This window comes from Pongo abelii, chromosome 11 (genome assembly GCF_028885655.2).
Source record: "Pongo abelii isolate AG06213 chromosome 11, NHGRI_mPonAbe1-v2.0_pri, whole genome shotgun sequence".
NCBI classification, from domain to species: domain Eukaryota; kingdom Metazoa; phylum Chordata; class Mammalia; order Primates; family Hominidae; genus Pongo; species Pongo abelii.
Genome location: NC_071996.2, coordinates 94,622,702 through 94,649,747, shown reverse-complemented (window position 1 = coordinate 94,649,747; position 27,046 = coordinate 94,622,702). Strand labels below are relative to the sequence as shown.

At 37.4% G+C, this 27,046-nt stretch overlaps 2 long non-coding RNA genes across 6 annotated transcripts in view; one reads left to right on the top strand and one right to left on the bottom strand.

Annotated features, from left to right (window-relative positions):
* Positions 1-27,046, top strand: part of LOC129058071 (uncharacterized) — an 80,198-nt gene that overhangs the window by 3,689 nt on the left and 49,463 nt on the right. For 2 of the 5 annotated variants that reach the window (XR_008522903.1, XR_008522905.1), the window contains exon 3: positions 9,287-9,362. The exons of 1 other annotated variant lie outside the window; for it this stretch is intronic. This is a non-coding gene — a long non-coding RNA (uncharacterized LOC129058071). Of the gene's footprint in view, positions 1-9,286; positions 9,363-11,279; positions 11,430-12,343; positions 12,547-12,769; positions 13,348-27,046 lie in introns of those variants that run through there. 2 more of the 5 variants (XR_008522907.1, XR_008522904.1) reach the window with 2 other exon arrangements.
* The window catches only part of LOC129058072 (uncharacterized), a 59,674-nt gene that overhangs the window by 1,333 nt on the left and 31,295 nt on the right, over positions 1-27,046 (bottom strand). The window contains exon 2 of the long non-coding RNA XR_008522908.1: positions 26,939-26,994. This is a non-coding gene — a long non-coding RNA (uncharacterized LOC129058072). The remainder of the gene's footprint in view (positions 1-26,938; positions 26,995-27,046) is intronic.

Here is a 27,046-nt window from a genome sequence, read left to right as displayed (position 1 = left end):
TCCCTTGGGAAAAAATGCATCCCTAAATGGGTTAATTCAACTCAGCTACATTAGCTACATTATCTTTATTATTATTATTATTATTATTATTATTATTATTTTAGACAGGGTCTTGTTGTCATCCAGGCTGGAATGCAGAGGTGCAATCACAATTCACTACAGCCTCAATTTCCCAGGCTCAAGCAGTCCTCCTGCCTCAGCCTCCCATATAGCTGAGACTCCAGGTACACGCCACCACACCTGGCTGATTATTTTTATTTTTTATTTTTTAGTAGAGACCAGGTCTCACCGTGTTGCCCAGGCTCGTCTCAAACTCCTGGGCTCAAGCAATCCTCCTGCCTTGGATTCCCAAAGTTCTGGTATTACAGGCATGAGCCACTGTGCCCAGCATCTTTTTAATGATATTTAATGATAGAGTGAACAACTTTGGCTTCTGTGTTCTAAAAAGCTTTTCAAATGTATCATACCTCAAATAGCTACCTGGATTTATTGTTTATTCAGATTAAGAAAATATTATTAGCAAATGAATTAACTGAAGACTGATGGGACAACATACGGTGCCAAAATGCTTCAAAAAGAGTTGCTTGCTACTGTTTTCTGATGTTTCCCCATGTCCTATGTATAAAATGAATAAATAAATAACAGCTTTTAAAAATCCAGCTGGCCCAGTTGCAGAGCCCTGTTCCTTAACAGGCCCTACAAGGAGTATGTGACAGTATGTGTAGGAGAATAATATCATGCCTGACATGTTGGAGTAGAAGGCTTGGTGTCTCTTTTTAGAATTCTGATTTACTATTGTGGTTTCTCTATAATAAAGATGGAGATACCTTTTCTTATTTTGAAGCATTATCAAGCTCACATACATGCACACAAACATACGCCAGTAAATCACCAGGAAGAAAGAGTAAATGCTTTCAAACCCCTAATTAAGAGTATTACCCATAGGAGCACAGCGTATCCCAGTGGGAAGGATGCTTACAGGTAATGTACACTAACCCTTTCACATTGTGTATGAAAAGAACACAAGCCCAGAGATGTTAACAAGATTACCACCTGGAGCCCCTAATGAACTAATAGATCTCAGTAACTTCACCAAAGGCTGCTAATATCACAAAAAGAAAGACAACCAGTCCAAAACAATTAAATCAATATCTCCCAAGGTAGGACTCAGTCATCAACATATTTTTTTTTATTTTTTTAAATATATATATATTTTTTTATTATACTTTAAGTTCTAGAGTACATGTGCACAATGTGCAGGTTAGTTACATATGTATACATGTGCCATGTTGGTGTGCTGCACCCATTAACTTGTCATTTACATTAGGTATACCTCCTAATGCTATCCCTCCCCCCTCCCCCCACCCCACAACAGTCCCCAGAGTGTGATGTTCCCCTTCCTGTGTCCATGTGTTCTCATTGTTCAGTTCCCACCTATGAGTGAGAACATGCGATGTTTTTTTGTTCTTGCGATAGTTTGCTGAGAATGATGGTTTCCAGCTTCATCCATGACCCTACAAAGGACATGAACTCATCATTTTTTATGGCTGCATAGTATTCCATGGTGTATATGTGCCACATTTTCTTAATCCAGTCTATCATTGTTGGACATTTGGGTTGGTTCCAAGTCTTTGCTATTGTGAATAGTGCCGCAATGAACAAACGTGTTTATGTGTCTTTATAGCAGCATGATTTATAATCCTTTGGGTATATACCCAGTAATGAGATGGCTGGGTCAAATGGCATTTCTAGTTCTAGATCCCTAAGGAATTGCCACACTGACTTCCACAATGGTTGAACCAGTTTACAGTCCCACCAACAGTGTAAAAGTGTTCCTATTTCTCCACATCCTCTCCAGCACCTGTTGTTTCCTGACTTTTTAATGATCGCCATTCTAACTGGTGTGAGATGGTATCTCATTGTGGTTTTGATTTGCATTTCTCTGATGGCCAGTGATGATAAGCATTTTTTCATGTGTCTGTTGACTGCATAAATGTCTTCTTTTGAGAAATGTCTGTTCATATCCTTTGCCCACTTGATGGGGTTGTTTGTTTTTTTCTTGTAAATTTGTGTGAGTTCTTTGTAGATTCTGGATATTAGCCCTTTGTCAGATGAGTAGATTGCAAAAATTTTCTCCCATTCTGTAGGTTGCCTGTTCACTCTGATGGTAGTTTCTTTTGCTGTGCAGAAGCTCTTTAATTTAATTAGATCCCATTTGTCAATTTTGGCTTTTGTTGCCATTGCTTTTGGTGTTTTAGACATGAAGTCCTTGTCCGTGCCTATGTCCTGAACGGTATTGCCTAGGTTTTCTTCTAGGGTTTTTATGGTTTTAGGTCTAACATTTAAGTCTTTAATCCATCTTGAATTAATTTTTGTATAAGGTGTAAGGAAGGGATCCAGTTTCAGCTTTCTACATATGGCTAGCCAGTTTTCCCAGCACCATTTATTAAATAGGGAATCCTTTCCCCATTGCTTGTTTTTGTCAGGTTTGTTGAAGATCAGATAGTTGTAGATGTGTGGTATTATTTCTGAGGACTCTGTTCTGTTCCATTGGTTTATATCTCTTGTTTTGGTGCCAGTACCATGCTGTTTTGGTTACTGTAGCCTTGTAGTATAGTTTGAAGTCAGGTAGCATGATGCCTCCAGCTTTGTTCTTTTGGCTTAGGATTGACTTGGCAATGTGGGCTCTTTTTTGGTTCCATATGAACTTTAAAGTAGCTTTTTCCAATTCTGTGAAGAAAGACATTGATAGCTTGATGGGGATGGCATTGAATCTATAAATTACCTTGGGCAGTATGGCCATTTTCATGATATTGATTCTTCCTATCCATGAGCATGGAATGTTCTTCCATTTGTTTGTATCCTCTTTTATTTCATTGAGCATGGTTTGTAGTTCTCCTTGAAGAGGTCCTTCACGTCCCTTGTAAGTTAGATTCCTAGGTATTTTATTCTCTTTGAAGCAATTGTGAATGGGAGTTCACTCATGATTTGGCTCTCTGTTTGTCTGTTATTGGTGTATAAGAATCCTTGTGATTTTTGCACATTGATTTTGTATCCTGAGACTTTGCTGAAGTTGCTTACCAGCTTAAGGAGATTTGGGGCAGTTATCAACATATTTTAAAACTCCCTAAGTAATGACAATGTGCAACCAAGTCTGAAAACCAGGCTAAGATTTTTTTTAAAATAATTTTCTTTGTTTTCCAAATACCTATTAATATGCTGGAGCAATGTTTCGTTTATATTAGTTAGGGAAATCCTGCATTGATAAATTTCTAGGAGTGAAATTATTAAGTATATATTTAAGACTTCTGGTATGTATTATCAAATTACATTTTAGGAATTTCAAAACAGATTTGCACTCCATTTGCCCTTTGTATATATGCATTAAACATAATTCATTAATTTATTCAACAAAATTTTATTGAACTACTACTACATGCCAGCACTGGGACTACATCAGTAAAAAAAAATACAAAAATCCCAGACTTCATGGAGCTTACATTCTAAAGAGATAGACAATAAAATAAATAAGTAAAATTATATAGCATATATTAGTGAAAAATAAAGCAGGGGAAGAGATGGGGATTTAGCAGGAGGAATGTAGAAAGTGGTGAGGGAAGGTGATATTTGAGTAAACAAACAAAGAAGGGGAGGGAGGGAGCCAGGTGGGTATCTAGGATAAGGCACTCCAGACATAGGGAGAGCCATTGAAAAGACCCAAGTATCTCTGGCTTTTTCCAGGAATAGCAAGAAAGCTGCTGTAGCTGAAGCAGTGAGTAAGCAGAAAGTTTAGAAGATGCAGGGACCGGGGGAGAGGGCAGGGATATCATATATGAAGATTTTGTACTGATCTTGGCTTCTTAATTCAAGACAGGAATCTATTGGAGTGTTTTAAGCAAAGACTTGACATGCTAACCTGACTTAACAGAGTCACTCTGACTGTTGGGTGGAGAGCAAAAGGAGCAAGGGTGGAAGCAGGAAAATCAGGAGGCATCGTATTAATCCACTTGTGATGAGTGGTGGCTTGCACTGGGGTGGTAGCAGTGACAATGGTATAACGTGATCAGCATCTGAATCTATGTGGAAGATAGAGCCAACAGGTCCACTGTCTGGCTGCAGTGGAGCATGAGAGAATGAGATGAGTCAAATATGACCTCCAGATTTTGGGTCTGAGCAACTGGTAAGTTGGAGTTGTCATTAACAGAAATGGAGAGGAGTACAAGTGGAGCAGTTTAGGGGATGTGGAAAGATCAGGAGGATCATTTTAGACATAAGAAGTGAGATGGGAAGAACACAGCAAGGTGAGTGGTGTGTTGGATGCCAGGTGAATCAAATGTTTCTGGGAAGAGGGGGTGATAGTTGTGTCAACTGCTGTTGATCAGGTGAGATGAAACAGGATTGATCACAGGGTTTAGCAAAAATGAAGATCATTGGTGACTTTGACAATGAATTTGGTGAAGGATGAAAGACTAAATAAGTTGAGTTCAAGAGAGAACAGAAGTTCATAAATTGGAAATGTGAAAATAAGTGCATAGAGCTCCTCCTAGGAGGTTTTTTGCAAAGGACAGCAGAGAAATGGGCTAATCACTTGAGGGTAAACTGGAACAAAAGAGTTTTTTTTAATGTAAAAAATAGTAACATGACCCTAGACTGAATGGCATGATTCAGTAGAGAGAGGGAAAAGTCAAATTGCTGAAAACAAATCCTTGCCCTTGAATAGTTGAGAGATGATGGGAGCTAGGGCTGCTGTGGAGAGGTAGGTAGGAGCGTAGAGGGATTTTCTGGAACAGGAGGCTGAGTTGCTATGATGGTAAAAGTGTGTGGAAGGTCTTTTCTGATAGCTACTATCCCCAGTGAAATAAGCAAGATCATCAGTTTAGAGTGAGAATGGGGAGGAGATGCTGGAAGTTTGAAGTGTAAGAAGAGGTTAGAAATAGTCACTGGGGATGTGGGAGACTGTATTAAATGGGGAAATTTATTACAATTTTAGAAGCCAACTAAAGTCTCACATGAAGGAAGTTAACAGCTAATTTAAAGTTGACCAACGCACATGGTTTGGTATTTTACTTCAGACACATTCATCTGTGAGAGTTTAAGCACAGACCAGGCTGACAGTTGGATTTTACTAGTATCGAGAGTTTTCACAAATGATAGTAATCCTGGTTTTTGCAACATTTGTTGTACACATCTTTCCCACTTGTGATTTGCCTTTTCCTTTTATCTGTATTTTTAGTGTAGAAACTTTGTATATTTATATGGTCAAATTTATTATCTTTTCCTAGGATGTCTTCCATTGCTTTTTTGTTTGAGGAAATCCTTCCTCATGATGAGATGATATAAACTTTTTTCTATACCTTCTTCAATTCTTTATAACTAAATATTTACTTCTTATGTATGCTGTGATGCAAAGCTCTAATAAAATATTCATCAAAAAGTTACTTTATTTGTCCAATGTTATTTATTGAAGAAACAATTTCTCAGATTTATTTTTTAAAATATTGTCTATTTTTTCTATTTTATAAACTCGAGTTCCAGTTTATCGCTTTAATCTGATTTGTCTGTTCTTAGCATTTAACATGCTCTAACTATTCTATGTTTATAATTGATAAGGCAAATACCAACCTTCAGACCCCTTTTTTATAAACATTCTTTAATCATTCTTGCTTACCTTATTTTCCTAGACTATTTTGTCGTGATTTAAAAACAGACTTTTCTCAGGGTTTGTTTGGAATTGAAAGAAAGGTATGTCCCACTAATTTGGGACATACCGATTTCTTTATAATATTCAAGTTCCCCATTCAAGAACCAAGCTATGATCCTCTATTCCTGTCTTTTCAATTTTACTGGATTGATGACTCATTCACGTTTTTAATATATTTTAAATCCCCTTGAAATCATAGTTTCGCTTTGATTTTCATTTTGCTAGAATGGTGATTCCTCAAGTAAGTTCCCCAGAAAGAAAAGAGGAAGAAGGTACCTTCTGATACTTTACATATGCAAAAATGTCTAACTTGTTTCTCACATATTTGGGGCAGGTATAGAATTTCCACTTGTAGTTTTTTTTCTCTTAATATTTATCACTAAATCCAATGGATAGAATGTTCCTTGAAACACCAATTTTAGAAGAGATAAAATGAAAGAGGCCGGGTGCGGCGACTCACGCCTGTAATCCCAGCACTTTGGGAGGCCGAGGCAGGCGGATCACAAGGTCAGGAGTTGGAGACCAGCCTGGCCAATATGGTGAAACCCTGTCTCTACTAAAAATACAAAAATTAGTCGAGCATGATGGCACATGCCTATAGTCCCAGCTACTTGGGAGGCTGAGGCTGAAGAATCATTTGAACCCAGGAGGTGGAGGTTGCAGTGAGCAAAGATCGTGCCACTGCACTCCAGCCTGGGCAACAAAGCAAGACTCCGTGTCAAAAAAAAGAAAGAAAGAAAGAAAAAGAAACCTAAGTGTCATAAAAGAGAGATTAAGTTAGTGAACTATTAATAGGGAAGTATATGTAATTTTATAAATTAGGTCAATATACTGATAAGGAAACAAGTACATGCAAAAAAAGAAGCTACATAATAATAGTATACAATGATTAGCTTATTACAAAATAAAAACCTATATATCAATAGGTTTTTATTACAGATATATATCTATAGTAAATAAAGATATTTACTACCTATAATAAATATAGATATATATGTTACTATAGATGTATAGATTCATTTTCATACTATATGTATTTATATATATAGATGTATTTACATACTATATATATCAATATATTAATATATCTATTTTCATACTATATATCTGGAAGAACACACACCAAATAGTAACAAATCACTATGGGGATTAAGATGTGGGAGAGAAAGAACTTTCACTTTTAATTTTATATACTCTGAAATTATTTGAAGTTTTAAAATGATGTTTTATTCATAGGTGTACAGTTTTTTTATAGCCAATGTACACATTTATTTCACCTTTTAATGCCTTTATTTCACTTGACATGGTTGACCACATCCCTTTTGTACAACACTGGATCAGGCACCTCTCCTACATATTCCCATAACACACTGTACATATCCCAATTACAGGAATTTTCACTTTAATTTATAATTTCCTCTTTATTTGTGTATTCCAAGGAGACCAAAAAGTCAGGTACTTTTCTTGTTTCTCATTTTATGTTTTACCTTACAAAGTACATGTTCAATAACTATTGTTTGAAAGTGTCTGTATGATTTGAAAGGGAATGTGTATAATGTAGCATCTGAAAAATAAAAGAGGCAATGCTCAGAAGGCAGAAAAAGGAAGTGAGCTAGGCAAGGTGGAAAGTCCTGAAGGTGAGCTGTGCCCATTGGTTGAGCAGCCAAACCACCAAGGGAGTGTTTCTTTAACTGCAGCCTAAGTAGGGCAAAAGGAACAAGCAGAGAACAGTGAAAGAAACTGTGCAAGAGCAGTAAGAAGATAACTGGCCTTCTCCATTTAGGGGAATTCCACACCTAAGTGGAAATGTAAATGTCCTTCTCTGGTGACCTCTTAGCTCAGCTATCCCATGTGGGTGGGATAAATAGGAGTAGCGTGGAACCTTTGAAGGGGAAATTGGTAGGCAAATACCACTGCAAAAGCAAGAGAAAGCTGAGTTCTTGCTTATTAAGGTAAAGCCTAAACTATTCAAAAAAGGAAACACCAAGAAGTGTACATCTATATGCAGAGGCTTAAATAAGATGGAAGTTCATTTCTTCCTCATGTTATAGTCCCAAGAAGAGCAATGCAGATTTGCAGAGAGACTATGAAGTCACTCAAGGACTCAAATTCCTTCCATTTTCCACCCACCATTCCCTTAGGTGATATCATTAGTGGGTTGTGGTCACACTTACTGGTTCCCATCTGTGGAAAAGAAAAATAGAGGAATGCCAAGGCAAACAGCTTATTTTTAAAGGTACAAATGACCCAGAAATTGCACATACTGTCAGCTTACATGTTACTTCAGCTCACATCCTATTAGCCAAAACTTAATCGCATGGTCACATTTAGCTGTGAAAGAGGCTAAAGATGTGTCTGTAGGTGAGTAATCATGTACGTAATGTAGCCTTTATTTCTATGGGAAAAGGGAAGTATGGATTTTAGAGGAAAACTGTAAGTCTTTGCCATATGAAGAAACCAAATGTTGTATTGTTAACCTAACTGGTAAAACTTGAAAGGCTAATGGCCACCAAATGCTGGTCTAATACTATACATGTACAGTACAAAAACCAAGGACAAGGGAAGAAAGCATGCAATTTAAAGGTTTGTCCTTTAGTATGAGATAATATTCCTCCTATTTTATGTTAAAATATATGTAATGAGATAGTGATGATGGTAGATAGCATTTCAAATGTCCTTTCTTAAAAAAAAATGTTAAAACAGAGTATTAGCAACAATACATCAGTATACCCATTCCCCAATTTATGTGTGTGTGTGTGTGTTGTTGAGATTTTACTGATTCTTGAAATCTTTATCTGGGAACTAATGCTCCATGTGACAACCAAGCACAGAGGGTCAGCAGAGAAGCCAGTACTATCCTTACTCCTCCTTTAACATCGAAGATGGTATCTCACCTCAAGGATAGGTTTTGTAAACTCTCCTCACTGGACCCACCATCATCTCCTTCTCTATACCCAGTTAGATCCTCCCACCTCTGGACTCCCATGGTATTGTTTACATGGTTGCACCACAGATGCAAGGTCTCTAAAGCCCTAGACTCTGGAACTAGCATAATGTCATATTTGTCATATTCTGTTGGTCAAAGCCAGTCATCAGCTCAAACCAGATTCAAGGAGATGGTCAGGTAACCTCTGCCTTTTGATGGGAGGAGCAGCAACATCATATTGCAAAGAAGCATGTGGACACAAGGAAGTGTGATTCATTTGGGTTGTGGGAGAAGGAGTCATCACTGTAATGCTTTTCCACAACTGACATTTCCCACATGATAACATTCTATCTTCCAGCCTTCCTGTCATGCCCACAACTTCCTTTAAAACAAAGTGCAGTTCATAGGGTACCTTGCTTTGTACTATATAATTCTGCCTCCTGGCTTCAAGAAGTCAGACTGGAGATAAGTACTTCTATTAGTTAGGATTAGTACTAACTTAAAGTGAGAGAAAACCCCAATTGGCTGGGCATAATTAGAAGTTTATTTCTGGCTCTTGTTAAAGTACAGAGGTAGATTCTAGAGGTTTGGTATTGGCCTCCACATTATCAAGCCTATTCTATCTTGTAGCTCCATTGACTGTATTTTCCATTTCCAAGGTTGCCTCATTATTCAAAATGGCTGCCAAGACTCTAAGCATCATACATCCCATTTCACTCAACAGAAAGGAAAAAGGTAAGGGAAAATAGAGCCCACTCTAATTTGGGATGTTTCCTGAAAGCTGCACACCCAACTTCTTCATATCCCATTGGCTTGCATTTACTCATGTAGACACACCTATTTTCAAGGGGGATCAGGAAGGTGGCTTTCTGGTGGCTGTGTCCCCAGCCAAAAATCAGTGATTCTATTACTATGGAAAAAAGAGTAGATAAGAGTGAAGATATGAAGGAGGTGAGGGAACAAATCACGTAGATAATCTGTGAAAAAAAAGCACAGGCAGAGAGAAATGCAAACACAAAATTTCAAAGCAGGAGCATTCTTGGAAAGTTTGAGGAACAACAAGGAATCCAGCATAAATAGAATGAGAAGAGGGGTATCAGATGAGAATGAAGAGATAGCCAGGGATCAAGCTTAGTAAAGGCCAGGTAATGTGCTGTGAATAAGATATTCTAAGAATCCCAAAGCAAAGCTGTGTAGGGGTCCTCAAGACCACCTACCAGGTTCAATGATTTGCTAGGAGGATTCACAGGACTCAACATATAGTCCTACCTATAGCCGTGACAGTGACAGGATACAGAGCAAATTCAGCAAAGGGAAAGGCATATAAGGCAAAGTCTGAGGAAACCAGTTGCAAGCCTCCAAGAGTCCTCTGCTAGTGGAGTCACACAAGAGGCACTTTATTCCTCTACATCAAGTTGTGGCAACAGGTATGAAATACTGCCTACCAGGGAAGCTCAAGGTTTTTATTGCGGGCTTGTCACAGAGGCACCCTTTTCCTGGCGTATACCAAAGGCCTGACTGCCAGAAGGAAAGCAGGTGGTTAGCATAAACTATGCTGTTTATACTAACAATTTAGACAGAGTGGGCCACTCTTATCATTTACGGAATGGCCAGAACCCTGCTGAAACCTACGTTTCCAGATACCCATCAGTAGCCAACCTTGCAAGGAGATTTCTAGGAATAGCAGTCTTGGGCCTATTGCTAATTCTTTCCTGAACGAAAGTACCCAGGGAGGGATGCACAAAGCAAAGTGGAGTAGGAATCAGGAAACTAAGCAGAGACTAACCAGGCTCATAAGTTAGTAGATGCAATGAGTAAATAGAAACCATGAACCAGATAAACTGAGACAGAGAGAGTACAATAGTAACAGAAGGAGGAAGAAGCAAATAGAGAAGTCAGTGGGACGACAACCCCTATTATTCTTAGGATATCAGAGTTGCTATTAATATATGATTCTGGAGATCAATGAACAATGCTCCAGCTTCACATGAGGCCTGATTATTCAATTAAAATGTTTCCTATACTTGCTTCCTAATGTACTCATATCCTTATAATAAGTTGAAATCACCGAAAGTCAGAGGCATATTTGTGCTCCTTGAAACCTAAAAACACTTCACTAATACACCTAGGGCTTTAGCCATTGAAAACATAGATGTTATAGAGAAAAACTAGAATGGTAGCCAAAGAATCACTGGCCAACTGGATAAAGGACCAAGATTTATAGTATGGCATAAAACCTCCCCTCATCCCCCTCCATAAAGCCCCTGCTCCAGCTACATCAAACTACTCACAAGTACATTCAAAGTACACTTCTACGCTTCTTTGATTTTGATCATGTAGTTTACCCTGTTTAGAATTCTTGGCCTTGTCATTCTCAAAAAATTCTGAAGAGCTTCTTTACCCAGCTCAAGAGTCATTTGCATTCTCGATGAAGCCTCTCTGACCATTTCTTCCCCATACACTCTTGTCTAGCCCCTTTAAAATGAATCTTTTATTTCTGGACTACTCTCAGTTCTTGGTACGTATTTCTATAGTACCACATATAAAACATATGTGATTGACAATTTATGTGTCTGTCTCAGAATAAATTATGTTCCTAGCACTTAGCATAGTGCTTCACAAGTGGTAATTCTTTACTAAATGTGTATCAAGGAAATGAATGGATGAACGAACCAAGAAACAAATCCAATGAATCACATATTGAAGAGTTATGACACCAGGAATCAAGGACAAGGCTCCGTGACCAAGACACCCAATTTTCAATTCTCATGCTTGAAACAATAATATCTCTCATCTATTGGGGTACTTTTTATTTCTCCAAATTATATTGCTTTTGTACTACCCTAGTTCTTTGAAGATACCATTACTTTACTCATGTTAAATAGCTATGTTAGCATTGATTATAACAATTTCCCTAGTGAGGAAGCAAATTATTTTCTTAAAAATTATGGCAGAACTTAAATATCCCCCAACTTAAAAAGTCTGATGCTAAATATATTTAACTTTATAGTGTCTAAGTATGTTTATACAAGTAAGTAAACACACACAATTATTCTCCTGCTGTGAAAGTACTTTCTACCTCTAGTGGCTTATATGTGTATGCATATTTTTAAGTTAAGCTTTTCAAAGGGGAAATATTTCAAGTAATATTGATTTCACAACCCACTACTGTGACACTGAAAGTGAATTCCCCAAGCAATTTTATAATAAAACCAATTCTAAAACCTTAGACATGGTCATAGCAAACATCAAATAAAATCTAAATTTGTTACTATTTCCATGTGATTTCTTTTGAGTAGTGACCCTTTAAAATCTGATAGTATATAGGTTTCCTTTATCTCCCTGAGAGTTATCAGAATCAAGGCCTTTGGTTAAATGCTTTCATCACATGTTGTGGTTGTGGTGGCTATTGTTTTCAACATGCAAGAGGTTGCAAGAACTGAACTACACAAAATGGATTCCCCAAAACTGAAAAGAGATTTTTAAAAATAGCACTGTGAAATTCAAGTTCATTCGAATTAATTTTGAATTTCCTAGGTCAGCCATCTCAGAGAGTGGGCTTGCAAATGTGTATTGATGAGGTTGAGGTGTTGCCCAATTCTCACATGTGTGTAGAGAGGAGAATGTTGTTGCAGAGTTAGAGAAGGAAGCCAATATTTTTTTAACATTTTCTTTGTGCCAGGCTCTTAACATACGCTCTCATTTAATCATCACAGCACCCTTCTATCATAGAGGTCATCATCCACATTCCACAGATGAGAAAAGAAAGCTTGGAGAAGGAGGCTCCAGGCTGCACACCTATTGCTGAGGAGAGCTGAAATTCCAACCATGTTTCTCCAGCTCCAAAGTCTGTGCCTCTACCACTTGATATAAAAGACCATGTGATCACATCACTAGCTACAAACAGCTCTAACTAAATGTAAGCTATTCTGGAATTCATCCCTAAAATGGAGTGATCTGCTTGGAGATTAAAATTTAAAAAAAAAAAAAAGAATTAAACAGGGATCAGCAAATTATAGCCCCAAACTTGCTTGCCAAATAACCTAAGGCTGCTTCCAGTCTACGAGGGCAGAATTGAGTAGTTGTGGCAGAAACCACATGATCCACAGAATTCAAAATATTTACTATTTGACCCTTTTCAGAAAAAGCATGCTTATCTGACCTCTGGAAGAGAACTTTTGTCAATCAGTATCTAGTGTTGTCCCAGGAAGAGAGATTCAATGTCTAGCAGACACTGGAAAGCCTACCTTGTATAAGTGCAAGGGGATCTGCTGACCCTGCCCCATTTACTCAAGTGAGTAAATTCCCCTTGCCCTGACCTATTATCCGTCAAGGAATCTCATCACAAATACCATTTTGTAAGTACCATAATAACTGAGAACAACTATGAAGAAAAACAGATAATAGTTGCTGTGAAAATATGGCCAAATTGTAAATTAACAGTTTAATATGCTGGATTTAAAATCACCACACAATGAATTTATAATTGGTATGAAGCTCTTAAGTAGATCTGATCATATCTAAAAAAACTGGTAAAAATGAGTTTCTGAACTTTGCCAGAATCAAAGATTAGGATTCTTATTGACCCAAAAAGACAGATAAATGAAGAATATTCAAGTTAAGAAAGTTAACCAGCCTCTCAATCTATATCATTTTATCAGTATGTTTCCTGCATTAAATTAGTTCAAAGAATAAATAAACTTAATTGAGGAAAAAGGTTTATATGCTTTTCATCAATTGTATTTGCACTGTGTTTCTTATTTGTTTTTATACCATGATAGAATAATAGGATGGAAAACATGAGACTCTGCACTAAAATTTTGAATAATTCACACAAAATTTTGGAATAGAAGATAGATAGTTTAAGTTAATTAGATTGGCCCTATGAACCAATAATCTAATTTTCAAGGTAACATGGAAGAAGTAATTTTGGATGACTAGCAAAAAAATTAAAACAAAGAACAAAGCTGGAAATAGTTTAATCATAAAGAGGGAAAAAATTTTTAAACTGAATAATCTTTAAAAAGTAAAAAATTTCTTCTTAATTTGAAAATATAGAGAAATTGGTGACAATGAACACTTCTGGTTTTAGTCTCTTTTTATATAAATTTTTGTTTAGGACAGCTTTAAATTTACAGAAAAAAATGAAAGAGAATACAGAATTCTCAATATACTCCTCATTCAGTTGCCCCTCCTATTAGTATCCTACATTAGTATGAAACATTTGTTATAACTAATGAATCAATACATTATTAACTGAAAGATTCCCTTAGTTTTTATTTAATGTCCTTTCTAGGTTGGTTTAGTTTACCCATTTCTGAACCAAGTAAACACTGGGAAGGAAAATGGAATTGCTGTGATTGACTTAATTAATCCAAGCCAACCACTGGCAACCCAACTATATGCCAGCTAACCTTAAGGGTGAAGTTTAATGGATGTTGACAAGTCAGTCACCATATTCACTACAATGATTTTCTGATGAGGGATCTACTAAGATATACTATGGGGGAAAGAATCCTAATTAAGCAATCAGCTTTTCCTTATTATTCTCCAATAGGTCACTCACAAATATAACTAATCATGAATAGTGAGAGATGTTCATGACACAATAATTGTTTGACATTTCTAGAGGGTATTTCTAGAAACTTTAAAAATTTCCAAGATTCAGACAAACAGAAAAATTTTATATGATTTCTTGGTTTTCTTTCCATTCTATTGATAGACATGTTATTTCCTATGCATAAATTTAAACCCTACAGATTACTGCCTTTTCTTTAAAAAAATTAATCTCTAACTGGGAATTGAACAATGAGAACCCATGGACACAGGAAGGGGAACATCACACTTGGGGGACTGTTGCGGGGTGGGGGGAGGGGGAGGGATAGCATTGGGAGATATACCTAATGCTAGATGACGAGTTGGTGGGTGCAGCGCACCAGCATGGCACATGTATACATATGTAACTTACCTGCACATTGCGCACATGTACCATAAAACCTAAAGTATAATAATAATAATAATAAAAAAATAAAAATAAATTAATCTCATTTTTTAGAGAATAAAATGCATTCACAAGATTAAAAATTCAAAAGACCCAAGTATATATAGTGAGATTTCCCTGTACTACCTGTGTTCCCTAGTAATTTCCATTCCTCTCTACCACCAAAGTTACCATTTTCTTGTGCATTCTTCCAGAAATAATTTGTGCAAATGTGTGTATATTCTTTCCTCCACTTCTTTTTACAATGCTCTTCTTCACCTTGCTTTTTGTCTTTATATCTTATTGCTCTTTCCATAGTGATATTGAGAGAGCTTGCTCATTCTGTTTTATTTCTTCATATTATTCCATTTATGGATTTACTGTAATTTATTCAATTAATCCCCTATTAATGAACATTTGAGTTATTTCCAATTTTTTGATATTACAAACTCTAAAAAGTGCTGCAGTGTATAAGCTGAGACATATGTCATTTTACCCACGTTCCCAGGAGGATATCTGTAGAACAAATTATTGCCTTTCCATCTCTCACCAAAATTTTATTTTCACTCCAAGAACGAGTTTTGCACTGGGTAAGAATACTCACAAAATAACTTGCACTAATCTTTGTTTGTTTAATATAAAAGATTCATTCAAGTCACAGACCAAAACCAACTTCATATTATATATTTCACACACTAATTTACACTAAAACTCTATTGTCTCACTAAGAACAATCACTTTCTTAGAGCTTTACTTGGATTACCAGAACTAGCAATTGGAGGACACATAACAAAATAATACCATTGACTGAATAATTTACACTAAAACTCTATTGTCTCACTAAGAACAATCACTTTCTTAGAGCTTTACTTGGATTACCAGAACTAGCAATTGGAGGACACATAACAAAATAATACCATTGACTGAATGTGAAACAAGTTGATAACAATACCAGGAAGATGAGACATGCCAGGAGGTTGCCTGGCCTTGCTTGGTAACATGGTAACTTACTCACTGGCCTTGGGATCCTTTCAATTTAACTTGACAACTCAGCAAAGTCTCTAGGTTTGTGGCCCTCTCCAGGGAAAGTTGTATACATCCAAAGTTTTGTAAAAATTTTCTGTCTGAGTTCTTAAAATTGTAATACTCAGGGTATTCCAGCTGGCTCCCATTAGCAAGGGTCAGGAAAGCTAAATGCATTCTTTTCTAGTTACCAGTCCAGGGCAGAAGTCAGTGTGCTCTGAACAAGATCTGAATGTGGATTATACCATCACCTGGGACTTATCAATGAATGCTCCATTCAGTCAGTGCCCTCAGGAGCTCAGTAGTGGGACCCATAATGATAACATTATAATTAAAATACTAACATTTATCGAGCATTCACTATGTGCTCTGCTAACAGCTTTAAAAGCATTCTTTTCATGATTCTTTTTCACAATTCTAGAGTTGATTCATTTGCAGATTTAATCTAGAAATCTTTTTCATGATTCTAAATTTCAGTCATTTGCAGATGTATTACAATGGTCTACAGGAAGCTCATCCCTTCCTCTTCCACTCTGTAACCCAAAGTTAACCTTGATGTCAGACTCTCTCATTTGTCCTAAGAGTGACTAAAATGAAAATATCCCTGCGAGAGGGAACACAGTAAACAGAACCAGTCTTTTACACATCGTTCTGACAAATTTTGTCATATTCTTTCCAGGATAAAATCTTCATGAGGAGAGGACAGAAAGAGCTCACAGATGTGTTAGAAGGTGGGGACAGAGTACTGCTAAAAAGGGGGCACTTAAAGGCAAGGTTGATACACAGTAAAAGTTTAATTGGCCTCAGAGTAGTATCTGGAATATAATCACCATTATTACCCGTCTTCCAGTTATAAATCTCTGTTATGAACATGTGGGAAAACAAAGGCCAGAATGGCTTTGTTTGATTCTCCAAAGTATTGATAATAATAAAATTTAACTAATGGTTCATTAAGTAGTGGCATGCTCAAGGATCAGAAGCTTCTAATCAATGCATTAGATAGCCTTCAGAAGTTGCTTTTAGGTACTTATGAAGGGTGTTTGAGATTATCCCATTTTAAATATAATCAACTCTAAGATCAGTTTAATAGACATTTGCTTTTCAAAATTATTTTTTGGAGATTTTGATCCTGGGTCTTTAAGCATTAGATATGAGTTATTACTTATCAAGACCTAAAACCACTCAGACTGAAAAAGATCTCTGCCCAGTTGCTGCAAGTGGTTGGTAAGTGGCATGGAATGCCTGAAGAAGTGAGTCACACAGTTAATTACATACAATTTAGCCAAGAGGTAGGCAAAAGGCAATCTCACTCTGTCTCTGATCTGTGTCCAGTTTGAAACTTTATCATTGGCAGCAATTTGGTTTTTGTACCTTCTTAGCTTCCATGGGGCACTAGGCTGGGCTGTATCATTTATGGCCTCTCCTAGATGACTGAGTATACCTTGCTGAGTGAATGTCCAGGGCTGAGGGAGAAAAAAAAAGGCTGTGTGGTATCCCACTATAGCCCCTGAATATAGGCTCTAACCAGAAGCACACAACTGGGCTGTGATTACTATGGCCACACCTTTATTTCCAGAGAATTACCCAGCAACATTACTGGAAATGAGCTGTCTTGTCCAGTCAGCTCCCATTCTCTCAGAAAGGTTAGGGCCCCGTGAATTTCACAATCTTGCAGCTTCTTGGGAAATGCATTATGAATTTCCAAATCTCTTGTTCAGCCTTGATAAAATTCCCAAATGATTGCAAAAGTGAAAATAAAACCCAAAGCCATTTTGAACTTTGGTATTTACAAATAAGACAGAGAATAAAAATTACATGCAAGTAAACTGGACTTCATAATCATATTGACTTTTTGGCACTTAGTAGAATCCATAGTCTCTATATGGAAGGAATAAATATTGATAGTAATACAAGTTTAATCTTGTCCTCTATCTCAGTAATTTATGGGATGTTAGGACTGATAGGAGTTTAAATATCATCTACTCCATACCTTCATATCACAAATTTGAGACCAGAGAGATTGTCACTCACTTATGGGCACTTAGCTTACTTAAGTCCAAACCCTGACACTTTCTCGTTGTGACTTTCAGACAAGCCAGCAGGCCTCAATTTCTGTACTGGCAAATTGGAGTAATTTATGCACCAGGAAGGCTGGCTGTGAATGTTGCTTTGTTGGGGTAGGAACAGTGAAGTGCCACCAAAAACTTGGAAATACATTGACTCTTAAAACCAGTAAAATTCACATAATAGATGAGAAAGCGACCTTCAGAAATTAATAATAAAATTGTCAATTTATGATGGAAGAGTTGTTTTTAAAACAAGTCTTTTTTCCTGATCAAACATTACTAAATTTTCATCTTACTTTTACAAATCTAGACAATAAAAACAAAGTGAGGATTGGCTTACTCATAGTTCATAGTGAATATATCTCCAAATATATTCTGGAAGAATTGATCATCTACATACAGATAGGAACTTGTCATATCTGCTTTTGACACTCAGCAAGATATTGGTATAATCTTTCAACATATTTGAGAGCACACAGAATTCTAAGGAAAGTGAATTGGGTGTAACATTTGGGAAGCTGATTTGATCTGAAATGTGATGTTAATTTGATAACCGAGGGAAAGACAGTGAATAAAATCAGTCAGATTGGCAAGAAGTAAAACAAAAAGGAAGTCCCAAAAGGCCAAAATGTAGACCAGGAATGGTCCAAGGCTTTACAGACTTTATTTTATTTAATCCTCTCAATCGCCCTAACATTATTATTCCCATTTTTCTAGGAGGAAACTGATCCTTAAATAAGTTAATTATCTAATATCATAAAACCAGTGTTAGGAATTGTATCTGTACCCCAGCAGTATACTTCCAGAGCCTGATTTTTTAAAATTATATTTTATTTTTGCTAAAGTTATACATACATATAATGTAAAGAATCAAATAGTTCCATAAGGTTTGTTTTGAAAACAACCATCCCTAGCTCCTGCCTTCCATTTTTCACCCCCTAGAGGCAACTACTTTCACTCCCCACCCCACCCAGCTAATTTTTAAGGTCTTTCCCTCAATTTTGCTAGGTAATATGCTTGAATTGTTACTTTGTGGATTTCCCATTTTAGACATTCTCTATTGTTATCTCACTCTAGAAAGTGAGGAATTAGCAGTGTTTCTCCCTCATTCCCCACTCCCACCATGAGCACTTTCCTCTCTGCCCATTCTCTCAATATATTCATACTATGATTTTTATTATATCTAATAGTGAGTGTTGTTCGCATTACTATGAAGAGGCAAATGCTATTCATAGCTAATACCTGTAGATCACAATGATCTTTTCTTTTCTACACAACCTCCTTTTTTCTTTCCTACACAATCTACTTTTTTTTTTTTTTTTTTTTTTTTTTTTTGACAGAGTCTCACTCTGTTGCCCAGGCTGGAGTGTAGTGGCATGATCTCAGCTCACTGCAATGTCCACCTCCCAGGTTTAAGTGATTCTTCTGCCTCAGCCTCCTGAGTAGCTGGGATTACAGGCACCCGCCACCATGCCCAGCTAATTTTTTGTATTTTTAGTAGAGATAGGGTTTCACTATGTTGGCCAGGCTGGTCCACCCACCCCAGCCTCCCAAAGTGCTGGGATTATAGACATGAGCCACCGTGCCTGGCCTAGGGGATCTACTTTTGTCTTACTTTTTGGAAGTATTGTCTTAGTTATCTTACTGCTTTTCATTTAGTTTTTTTTGTATTTATTACTAATTCAAACTCCACCTCAATTGTAGAAATCTCCTTTTAATATATTCAAATGCATTAGGACTTAACAACTTCGTCTTCTCAAGGAAATCTGACTTGCTTCCATCTGGATAAGATGCTCTTCAGCATTAATAATCAAATATTTTTCTACAAGGTTTGCTTGGAAAACAACCATCCCTAGCTCCTATCTTCCATTTTTCATGCCCTAGAGGCAACTACTTTCTCCCCCACCCCGCCTAGCTGAAGGAGGCTGCCTTCTTCATACTCCTGGGGACTCTCCTGGTCATTTCTAGTCTTGGATCGTGTTTCCTGATTCCTATGTCTTCCTCTTTCTCGGCTTGTTTCCTAGTGAAGAACATAACTCAGTAGCTTCTCGAAAAAGAGTACAAAGGAAATAAATGTTTTGAGGCTTTGTGCTATGATTTGACTGTGTCCCTCAAATTCACATGTTGGAAACCTAATCTTCAAATTTATATGCTGATGGCATTTGGAGGTGGGGCCTTTGGGTGGTAATTAGGGTTAGATAAGTTCATCAGGATGGAGCCCCCATGAAGGGAGTGGTGGCTTTATAAAAAGGGGAAGAGAGACCTAAGCTGACCTGCTTTTGCCCTATTGCTATGTGATGTTCTTGTCATGCTGTGATGCAGCAAGAAGGCCCTCACCAGATACCAGTGCTGTGCTTTTGTATTTCCCAGCCTCCAGAATCATGAGCTAAATAAAATTTTATTTTTTATAAATTACTCAGTCTATAGTATTTACTCATAACAATAGAAAATGGACTAAGACACCTTATAAATTTGAAAACATCTTCAGTCTACACAATACTCTTTCAAGGCGTAGAAGTCTTTTTTCCTGTGAATTTTGAAAGCACTGCTCTTTTAGATTTAGGTGTTGCTATTGAGAAGACAGATGACACTCTGATTCTTCATTTTTTATATTAAACCTGTTTTATTCTGGAAGTTTGTAGTCTCATCTTTTTGTCCCTCTTGTGCTGAATGTTTAAATTCTTCAATACAAATTTACACAATGACTACTATGTGCCAGGCACTATTCTAGGTATTGAGGATATATCAATGACAGTTTTATGATGATACTCTCAGGTGAACATAAATTTCTCCCCATCATTCTGGTAGTTGGTGAACCCTTCAACCTGAAAACTGAGATTGTAAGATTTCGATGTTACAAATTTTTGATAATTTCCTACCCTCTCTTCTCTTCTTTTAGTAATACTATTATTACATGTCGGATCATCAGGACTGATCCTCTAATTTTCATATATCCTTTCTCCTCAATTATCCTTATTAGCCTTTTTGTTCTACTTCCTAGGAGATTTCTTTATCTTTTATCTCTTACATTAAATTTCTTATTTTTAATGTCATATTTTTAACATCTAGGTTTCTTTTCAGCTCACTGAGTATTCCTTTTATAGATAATCCTGTTATTTTATATATTTTCTTATTTTATTGTTCTGTTGGCAGAGCTTGTTTCCTTCAAGTTGTTTTCTTCTGTTTGTTTGGTTTGGTTTGGTCTCTATCTTTCATTAATAGGCTTTCCTCAAATATCTAGTGATTCCTAGCTGTCTAGTTTTAAGAATGAAGCGTTGAAAAGAGGATTTTTTCTATGCATGAGGGGACTCTCCATTGGGTTTGCTAAAGGATGATGTGACATAGGCCAACATACTGGGCCAATGTCAGTATCTTTTCTTTCAGGTTGATAAGATTGCCCAGACAATATTTCCAGCCTTCTGCTAAGAAAACATAAGCCTGGCTAACAGTGTTCTGGGAGCTAAGTGAAGGAAGAAGATTGAGGAAGTCTCAGTACACAACTTATAAATACATACTTAATCCCCAGCCTGCAATATTGTAGCCTACATCCTTTCCTGGTAACCCCAATCCAGAGTCCCTGTATTTGTTCTTGGCACCAAAATAAGAGGCAGTCTCCCACCTGAAAAGAATAGGAATGGGGAATTCGGTATCCATCAGCTTCTTACAAAGAGGTCTCACCAAATCCCATGTTTAAGCACCACCCTCTTTCCTAGTTCCTAAGATATCTGTGCTTCTTTTTTTTTTTTTTTTTTTTATACTTTAAGTTTTAGGGTACATGTGCACAATGTGCAGGTTAGTTACATATGTATACATGTGCCATGCTGGTGTGCTGCACCCATTAACTCGTCATTTAGCACTAATAAAAATAAAAACAAAAACAAGGTCTCTCTATGTTGCCCAGGCTGAAATGCAGTGGCTCTACATAGGTGTGATCAAAAAGCACTGCAGCCTTGAACTCCTAGGCTCAAGTGATCTTTCCACCTCAGCCGCCTGAGAAGTTAGGACTACAAGCATGCAACACCACACCCAGCTATGTGCTCCAATTTTGGGGTGTTCTATAATGTAAGTTGGGTTGGTTATCATCAAGCTAAAGATTCAGCTTTCTTGGTTGTCTTAATTCAGTTACTACTTGTCTATCTGCTTCCCAGTTTCTAGAGTTTTATTGCTGTTATCTCCTATCTCATTCCCTTTGTCCTTGTGCATTTATGTTTTGTTAACAATTATTTCATTGTTCTCTCAACTGGGTTCAGAAGGAAAGAGATTCGAATGTATGTGTTCAGTCTAACATCTTTAACTGGACTGTCCCAGATCCTGTGCTATTATTACTCTCTATGTTATAAGGAAGTTGGCAATGTTTGTTCTAACTGTTCTAGAAAGACAGGTACTAAAACTAACAAACACAAATGCAGTCACTAAAGAAATATGTTGACCACAGTTTGGTTGAAACATCCATCAAGACCTCCATGATTTTTTTTTGTTTTGATTCTGTGCTTACTAGAAATCTTCTAATTATATGAAACTCAAAATGTCCAAAGTAAAATTGTTAATCTTGCATTCACACTCTGGATGCTACAGTGTTCTTTTATTACCATGTAATAAGATGGTCACTATCCTTTTAATTACTCATGTCAGAAACATAGGAGTCATTCTAACACCTTCTTCTTCAGCCTCTTTATCTACCCATCACTAAGTTGTGTCATGAATGTTTATGATATGTTTCCCTCTTTTCATCTCTACTATGAAGATCCTAGTCCAAGTTACCAGCACGTCTCTCCTAGACTTTTACCATTGCCTCCTAACTGATCTCTTTCAGCAACTCACTGGCCCATTCCCCAAACTGCAGTCATAGACACCTTTGCAAAATACAAGCCAGATCATATTCTACACAACCTGCCTAAAATCTCTAAGTTTCCTATGAATAAGAGTGACAATCATTAGCAAGGCCTGTAAAGGCCTGCAGGGATTGGCCTTGTTCCTTCTCTGGTTTTATCTAGTGGTTCTCCTCCCCTGGTGTCAGCTCCCTAGTCGGCCTGCCTTTCTTTCTGATCCTCTTTTTGTCTGAAACTCTTTGCCCCTAAAAGCCCCTTCAGGCAGAACAGCTCTCTTCTACAGCTGCTCCCAATGCCTAACTGCCCTGTTCATTGGCCCTGGTTATTGCTTACTCAATCCTTAGGTTTCTGTTCAGTGTCACTTCCTCAGGGAAGCCTAGTGAGGTCATTCTTCTTTTGAATTTACACATACAGAAACATGCTTCATTTCTTTATAGCATTTGTCTCACTTATTAATTAGGCCCTCTTTTTATGTCTATTTGATTAATATCTGCCTCTCCCACCACACTATAAGTAATATGAAAGCAAGGAATACATGTATTATTTCTCACTACTGTATTCTCAGGACTTGAGTAATTGCTGATTTTCCCTTTTAGAGTTGGTTTAAAAAAATATATCTTGGATGAAGTCTTCTTTAAATTCAGAAAAATTTGAATATACTATCATGCAGCCTTTCTTTTCGTGATTCAAGGTCATTGTTATTTTTTAAATGCTGTAATACAGCCAATTTCTTAGTCTTTTGAGTGTATAGGGATGTCCACTACTATGTTAAATAACCTCAGACCAATTGTCCAGGAATAAAATTAGATAACTCTAAAGTTTTCAAAGGAGAATTTTAGTTCTTTAATGCTCACCAGAAGACAACTGACTGGTTCAATTACTACCTTCAAATATAGGAAGTATTTAATAACTATATATATATATAGTAAAATATATACATATAGTATATAGCAAAATATTTGGCATACAACGTAAGATTGGAGAATAAAGAACATTCAAAAAACCCAACAATTGTTATTATTGCCATTATGGAGTACTTATCACCTATCAGTAGTAAGTAAGAGCTTTAAATGCATTACCCCATTTAATCTTCACAGCAACCCCCTGAGGTAGCTAACTGGTAGCATAATATTTCCATTTTACCAATGAGGAAATTCAGGCAGGTTAAGAAAGTGGTTAAGAAGCCATAGGCCCAAGTGATTGAGTTGGCATTCTTACCCCAGGCAGTCTTGACTCCAGAACCTGTTGGCTTAATCCCTTTCATGAAAATGCAGATAAACAATTTTTTTCAAGAAAGCCGATAGTTTCACCAAAGAAAAATAATTTTAAATTTAAGGGAACCTTCACCTGGACACAAGAAAGAACAATTTAGAAGCATTGAACATTGGAGTAAACTACTTTTAAAAATAAGTTATATGTCTGTTTTAATTAACTATGAAAAATAGAATGGACTGGGCATATAGGCCAGAAAAGTCAGTCAATCAAATCTTTAAAGATGAGGCAGGGATCCAATGATCTTTTGACATCACTTCCAGGTCTCCAACCCTGAGACTGAGTTATCCTTTGTTTCTAACCTTTTCCCTGGGTGAAAGTTTGTCTAATGCCGTCAACTTTGTTTTATCCTAGGGTAGCTTATCCAGGGTAAATCTTGCTTTATTGAGTTTGGTAGTCACTTTGCTTAATGACTTGCTGCATTAACAACTTGGCATTCTCTTCACCCGCAGTCAGCACCTACCAAGCTTAATTACTTGCTTTGTTGACATTATGCTGTCTTCAGGGAAACACTTTAAAATCCAAAAGTTAATGTCTTAGTCCTTGTGTGCTGCTATAACAGAGTGCCTGAGAGTGGGTAATTTATAATAAACAGAAATTAAATGGTTCACAGTTCTGGAAGATGGGAAATCAGAGTTCAAAGGGCCAGCATCTGGCAAGGGCCTTTTATTATATCATTCCATGGTGGAAGGGCAAAGAGAGGGTGAGAAAGAGACAGAAGGAGACCAAAGTTGTCCTTTTATAAGAAACCCATTCCTCTGATAATAAACCCACTCCTGTGATAATGGCATTAATCCATTCATGAGGAGAGAGCTCTCCTGGCCTTATCACCTCTCATTAGGCCTCACCACCAAACACTGTTGTATTGGGGGTCAAGTTTTCAACTCATGAACTTTAGGGGGCACATTCAAATCACAGCACTTAACCACCTCCACTTTTTTTTTTTTTGAGACAGAGTTTCACTCTTGTTGCCCAGGCTGGAGTGCAATGGCATGATCTCAGCTCACCGCAAACTCTGCCTCCCAGGTTCAAGTGATTCTCCTGCCTCAGCCTCCTGAGTAGCTGGGATTACAGGCATGCGCCACCATGCCCAGCTAATTTTGTATTTTTAGTAGAGATGGGGTTTCTCCATGTTGGTCAGGCTGGTCTTGAACTCCTGACCTCAGGTGATCCACTCACCTCAGACTCCCAAAGTGCTGGGATTACAGGCATGAGCCACCACACCTGGCCAACCACCTCCACTCTTAATACCATTCCATCCCTTCCTGACCCAAGTATAAGATCATAAATGATACTAAGGAGAAAGATACAGGAAAAAAATTAAAGAAGTTAGCACGATTGTCATGAGGGTTTTGATGAACTAAAAGATGAAAGAAGACACTACAGCTCAATAAATCAGAAAGGCAAAAGCCTATAAGAAAAGTGTTAGTAAGACTAAATTATTGTTTAGAATTACCATGAGGTTTATTTAAAATATGATAAAGATGCTTTAAAGAAGTAGATAATATTTTTAAACACAAGAATCCAACTTTGGCCAACCACAGTAGCTCACACCTGTAATCCCAGCACTTTGGGAGGCCGAGGCAGGTGGATCACTTGAGCTCAGGAGTTCAAAACTGGCCTGGGCAACACAGTGAAACCCCATCTCTGCAAAAAGTCCAAAAATTAGTTGGGCATGGTGGCTTGTGTCTGTAGTCCCAGCTATGTGGGAAGCCGAAGCAGGAGGGTCACTTGAGCCTGGGAAGCAGAGGTTGCAGTGAGCAGAGATCACGCCATTGCACTCCAGCCTGGGCCACAGAGGGAGACCCTGTCTCAAAAAAAGAAAAAAGAATCCAACTTTATAGGCTAATGGTGTGTGTGTATGTGTGTGTGTGTGTGTGTGTGTGTTGGTAATAGTGTGTGTAGAGGAAAGTATGCTAGAATTGGGATCCCTCCATCTCTTCCCTGGACCTTCCAAGGAGCTACTGCTGACTCAGACCCTGCTCCAGGGAGGCCTTTACACTCTAATCTCCATGCAAGGGCCATTGTCCTCACCATGTAGTGGGCTGCAGGCCTTAGATGACTCATACTTGCTTTTGGAGAATACTTGTCCAAAGGCCTTAAAACCTTAAAATCTGTGTGCTCAACCTCACCAAATGCCATTATGTCTCCCTATCTTATCTTAAACAAAACCTCCCTTATTCCTCCCTCTACTGTATTATTAGAAGAAGATGGGGAATAAAGGATGAATTTTATATCTATTTAGACTCTAGGCAAGTTATCTGCAGGAATGCCTTTGGTTTAAGATAACTATAAAAAACTCCTACAGTAAAGAGTTTAATCTGTTTTGTGGAATTTGAGACCAAAATATCAGAAACACTTCCATACATCAGCCTAAGCATGGGCTTCTGTAATGTTTTCATAAAAGAGAGCACTTGATATATATAACCAGTTAGCAATTTTGATAGGACAATGCCAGTGACCCAAAATGACCAGTGACTCTCCCATATGTTAAGATGCATGTGAATATGACTGACATTATCATTCTCAAAATACACTAAAACCCCAATAGCCTTTGGAATTATTAGTTCAGTGTCTGTTTTATCCCCAAGTTCACTGCAGGCTTTGTCCATTCAATAAGATGAATAGTGTCCTGAGCTATTCATTGAGGCTGTAGCGCACCATGATTTCACCTGTAAATATCCACTGCACTCCAGCCCAGGCAGCATAATGAGACCTGGTCTCTAAAAATAGTTCAAAAACTAAAACAAAACAAAACCCAGGTTTGGTCTTCACCTTCAAGCACTGCAAATAGTAGTTTACAAAGCTCTTTCAAGTAGTGTGATGTGCTGCTAAATTTGAGAGGCAACAATTTAACCTATCTAGCCTCAGTTTTCTCATCTGGAAAACAGTTGGCCTACGCCCTCACAGAATGTCATTAAAATCAAATGCAATAAAATGCAAAGTACTCTGGCAAAGAAGAGACCGTGTATGACTGTGCAGGATAGGACAAAAATGGACAATGACCAAATAAATAGCCTGCCAGAGAGAACAAACACACAATTTCACAACCCAAGTGCTTCTCTGTGGCACATACATAACTCAACAAATTCTAAGATTTGAATAGGATCTGAATGTTTTCTGAACAAATCAACTCCTCACCTCTTTGTCTATGAATCTCCCATATGTATCTTCTGTTTAACTTGGAAACAAAGCACCTATTTTAAGAAAAAAAAAAAAAAGTATGGGGAAGTTATTGGAAAGACTGAA